Raw genomic sequence first — 6,000 nt, forward strand, 5'->3', positions numbered from 1 at the left:
AAAGGGGACAAAATTAAAATAATAAAAGTTTATTCTGATCTTTAAAGTCGTAAATACTGAGCTTATAAACTAATTAAGCAAATTACACGGAGCCCCAAAGTAACATTTTATTTGCCCTATGTTCACTATCACATCGCTTTGAAACTGACTAAAACCAACCTAAACTCGTGTCAGGTGAAATATTAGTTTCTTAATAGATAAAATTGCAAACATTAGACTAATATATTTTTAAGGGGACCTAGTTACGTCTAATACAGGGCAAAGGGGACCGACAGAATGATAAATGAAGCCAAATTATCCTTGATATTAGAGCTAAGCCAAGGGGAGGGCCAGACCGCTATGGTATTGAATTAGAATATAAGAGGCAAATATCAGATCTTGTTGTAAATATTATAATAATTTCATAATTTAATGATATGAGTGGGTAACCTTTCCTCAACTGTGTGTCGCTTGGTGGTGAAGTCATCTTTCATTTCAGTTGCTCTCCACTTCGCTTTTCAAATTGTATCATGATATAATATATACTTTCCAACTTTTCCACCGCATTCTGGGTCCAGGGTCTAGGTCGGAGATCCAGAGGTACAGCCTCTTAATCTTCGATCAAAAATGCTGACGTGACGTGACAATGCAAATACCTCTCTTCTTTTCGCTACTGATATAAATACGTATATATATTAATGCTACGCGGTAGACCTAAATACCACTGTGTTTATTTGGTTTGGACATTTCAATTTGTAAAATAGTAAGATTTTTATTTCGACACGCTTATAGCCAGATGTTTTATAAATAAACACGCGTCAACAAAAGAGGGCCAAATACTGTGAATTATATTATTGTTTGTATTATTTATATTCCAACTTTCCAACTAAATGATTGGAATATTTATATTTTGACATGAAAAGATATTTGTTTACTTTCACGATTTGCAAAAACATGTTGTGTTGAAGTGGTAACGTTTTGCGTTCGGTTGTTAAGTGAGTCTAATATAATTTGTTACCCGTGAACTATTTTTCTGGCGATCAAAATACGTGACACTGTGTTATACTTAAATTAATATCATCATCATCTTCCTCGCGTTGTCCCGGCATTTTGCCACGGCTCATGGGAGCCTGGGGTCCGCTTGGCAACTAATCCCAGGAATTGGCATAGGCACTAGTTTTTACGAAAGCGACTGCCATCTGACCTTCCAACCCAGAGGGTAAACTAAGCCTTATTGGGATTAGTCCGGTTTCCTCACGATGTTTTCCTTCACCGAAAAGCGACTGGTAAGTATCAAATGATATTTCGTACGTAAGTTCCGAAAAACTCATTGGTACGAGCCGGGGTTTGAACCCGCGACCTCCGGATTGCAAGTCGCACGCTCTTACCGCTAGGCCACCAGCGCTTTCCCACCAGTACTTAAATTAATATAACAATCAAATATCATTTACATTAAAGATTTGTGGCAAAATAAAAGCCTTTTTCTCTAAATTGCAACTATGCCATAGTGTCAAAGCGATTATGTTCTTAAAATTACGACCTACTCAACCTAGCAAAAATGATATGCTTCAAAAAGACATGTTACGTACCTTTGTTAGCGCAAGAGTGATCACAACTCAAAATATCAATTTTGAGTTGTGATCATTCTTGCGCTTTTCAGAAAATGCGTCTCTTGGAGTAGGTTTCAGGTTTACAGAGAAGTTACCGTTGAAAAATGACTATTTCTATTTAATCCGAGGTTTTCTTTTACGTATGCAAGTAGGTACACGACCATTAAAAGCTTGCATAAATTGATTTGCTACACGCAGTTAAAATTATTTCTCGATAACAACCAAAGTAAACCAGAATTCACGCATCATTACTTTCCGCAGTAAACAAACATTTTGCTTACGTGTTTTCCCTTAAGATGTGCAAACTTCATACCGGCTAAGAACGCTCGTTATTTCTCAGCGCTTTTCTTAGAAGGAGTTCATAAGTATTTCACGTAAACGTGAATAGAATATTTTCTTAACGCGAGTGATATCTAGCGGAAAGTGTATTTGCCTTGACAAAGTTAAACGAGCGTCCGCTATGACACGAGGCATCTAAGAAATGCCAAGCGAGACAGGGCACTATCGACGTTGCCCTTAAATATTCATACACGACTGCCGAGGCCGCTCCATCAATATTAATAACTTAGCGACGGTGATAGAAAGGTGCTTCACTAATAACTTGCCCACGTAACGGTTATATAATTTTATTTTAATAATATTCTCCTTAACTAATCGACGTGTGAGACATACTTATTTATTAATTTTATTATAATAAATATTTCAGCCCCCACCACTCAAACTAATTCTTCATTAAAGGTATTTATTTTTTGAGAAGGACATTCAACGGGTAGTCAAAATGTACTTATCATGCTTAGAATAAAAACGCGATAGATGCATTGTCTGTGCAGAAAGAAGGGATTTACAATTCGAAATATAATGTTTCGATAAAAATGTCAAACCACTAAAAGCTAAAAGTGATGGTCTAATCGTGCTTATCAGAGTAACAATCAATACATCGCTTTGAATATTCCGTATACAATTTTATTTAAGTGTAGATTATATTCGGATAACTTAATACTAATGCAACGACTAACTGTATTTGTAAGTGCAGGTTGTATTTAAAAGGTTAGAGAGAAGGTCAACATGAACATTCACACTATCGGATATCTCATTTCTTTTCGTAGATAATATCGTGCCGATGCATGCGAACAAGATTATGCTATTAAAGACGATTAAATACATTCACATTACTGACGTCGACAGATCGATAAGTAAGACTCGTAAGTTGTGATATGAATCAACGTTTCTCGATGATTGGCTTCCTTACTAATTAAGTAAATGTACCTACAACCTTCCCCAAACGGTAATAAAAACTTTGACCTTTAATTAAACAGCGTGCCGTGATTTATGGTGGCACTGATATTTATTTAAAAGTGAGAATTTCCATAAATGCTGGTGTCGTTTTCGTTCACATGCATATGCGCCCTGTTAACGCAAGCGTTATTTGAGTAGATTTACACGAGTCCAACGATTAACCGAACCAGGCGGCCTAGCCTACCCAAGGTGACAATCGATATCGCTTCGATAAAAAAACGGAAGAGCAATAGAGAGACACTATATTGCTCTTCCATATTAGTGCGACAGTGACAGTTGCGTTTCGATCGCTACGGAGCGTAAGCGATTGGCACGTTGGCTACGCAGTCAGGTCCGTTATACCAACTTGCAAAGGGATTTTTGTAAAGTAATCAATATTTTCGGTATTCTACAGGAAACAATTTGGAGTATCCGCAGGAATTGCTTGTCCACTTTTCACTTTTCCTATTCTATCACCAAACCTCCAGGGACCCGTATCTCAAAAGCTTGTAACTTGTAATACAAGTGGAAGTCCCTTTCTAACAAAAGCTGTCAAAAAGTGACATCCGCTTTTATTACAAGTTACAAGGGTTTGAGAAACGGGCCCCAGGTGCAAGCGTGACAAACTCCTATGAATTTGAATTCTTTGACAAACAGGCTTTAGGTCTCTTCATAAATTATTACTATGAAATTTGTAATAAATAGTTATACAAATTTTATGGATCTTGAGAGCACAGTTGAACTAGTCACCGTGATCGTTCGACTCGCCAGCATTGAGAATGCACGGCCTGAAACTGGCTTAACCATAGCCTGCGAGCCATAATGACGTTAGCAGCTAGGAACATGATTGATAATGTTCGTCATTATGGGTAAACTTGGCACGAGAACTCGTCTCCGCGCGCTCTTGCTAAATAACTATTGCGACTATGACGTCAGTGATGCTTACTATTAAAAATCGATTCGTATGGCCTGTCAAGTAATCGATTAGATAATGCGATTGACTCGTGCTTGTTAAACTGCTATTATATTATCACAGTGAATAAACCAAGTCGTAGTTTATATACAATGATGACATAATCAGGGCTATAACCGCGAAAAACGAAGTTCGCAAATTGCGGGCATTTTTCTCTGTCACTCTAATTACGCCTTCATTAGAGTAAAAGAGAAAGATCCCCGCGGTAGCCCCTCAGAAGTAACAAGACGCTATGAAGTAGAAAGGGACGTCTAAAGTTGGTGTTAAAGTTTACAGCTCCAATATTAAAGCAAATAAATCCGTACACGTTTTTCTTTACTGATCGATCGACGTTATGTCAATCTCACCCCCCGTAGTCCCCCTACACGTGTATGATGTAGTTAGTAGTGTTACTAACCGTCTATTTCGTAAAATTAAAACATTCTATACGACTAAATAAATAATGGTGCGAAAGTCATAGGGTAACCTTCATTTGTGACGTTTTCAACTACAACGTGCCACATTGTCGGTTGTCGTTGTCGATAAGCTAGATTTCAAATTGAAGCTTTATGGAAATAGCGCGTTGTTGACAACCGACAATTGGTTAAAAATTTACTTATTTAATATTGTTTTGAATTAATTATTAAAATACAAACTTATTTTGTTTCAGGTAATGATTGCGGATTGAAATTGCAGTTAATTAAAGGTGACACCGACACTACACGCTTTAAACAACGACGTAGAATCTGTTCTGAATTATAGACTTGGATTCCTCTAACTAATAGACATGACGAATGATTGATACCTGTAATTATCACGTAGAGATAATTGTGTTGCGTGTCCTTTAGACCTTGGTCTTGGTACCTATTGTTTAGGTGTCTTGCACGCAACTTAGTACTTAGTTACTATGTCTGACGGTGACGGCTCTCGGGGAGTGGAATCATTTCATTATAGTATTTCAGGTTATTAATTGAGGTATTTAGCTTACTAACAGAAACAAGTATTTATAGAGACTAGTAATTTGCGTTAAAAGTTTCATTCAGAATGGAGTTTGTTTTAAAATAGCGCGCAGTCAAAATGTATGATATAATTATAAAGCCTTGAAGTAAATTCAATAGTCGGCGTTTTAATTAGCGTCGTAATCACAGCCCGTATAAAAGGCCACATAAAATTATATGGGCCTGAGATTTCACACTTTCCGTTATACAACAATTAATTTCTAAGCATCGTACGAATTTAACTTACGAGTCTATTAGTTGCCTACTCATCTCTGTAACTATTAATTACGTCGCTAGCTAAAATTTACCAAATTACTTGTAATTGCAATTAATAAATTTTGCAAACGCTTTCGATTAACACTAAGATAAGTGGCAGCGATTCAAGTTTCCCTTTTGAATATTAATTATTTGCAACTCTGTTTCATCACGGCGTGGGTTGTTCTAAGACGTAATGTATGCTTATGACAGTATGGGTGTAAATTCACGCTGATTACAAGCAATGAGACGTCTATTCCAACCACATACATCAGAGTGCAGGCGAGGCAGCTAAAGACCAGTATAAACGCTCTCCAATAGCAAATAATAGTATTATTGCCTAATGTTGAATATTGTACAAGATAAAATCTGGCCGACGGCCGTGCATGAATATTGCATACTTAGATACGATAAAAAAATTGGATTTTTCATACACTCAGTAAATTAGGGCTCGTTTGACGTCACACTATGGTTCTGTTTAGTATGAGGCATTTTGAATTTTGAGTGGCCAGATGAATGCTCTGACTTCGACTTCATTTCTTTTTCTCTTTTTATTGCTAGAATGCAGTAAGTTCCATAATTTCCATTTTTATCCATACAAAAACAGGCTCAATTTCGTACCAAAGAAAAATTGTGACACACAATGTGACACAATGTTCGTCTGGATCATTCGACTCTTATTTGTTTCGTACAGAGATGGGCAAAATTTATTCGAATGACGAATAACGAATGAAAATAACAAAATTTATCGCGAATGACGAATGAAAATGTCGGATGATTATTCTTATTTGAATAAATTATTCGTCGAATAATTCATCCGCGAATAATTTATCGTCGAATGAATTGCCACGAATAATTTGTCTGGCAGTTGTGATTTGGTTTGGCGAAAGATTTGGCAACTGTGACCTGCAAGTCCTATAACTACCTAAAT

The sequence above is a fragment of the Cydia amplana genome, chromosome 5 (genome assembly GCF_948474715.1).
Source record: "Cydia amplana chromosome 5, ilCydAmpl1.1, whole genome shotgun sequence".
Taxonomy (NCBI): Eukaryota; Metazoa; Arthropoda; class Insecta; order Lepidoptera; family Tortricidae; genus Cydia; species Cydia amplana.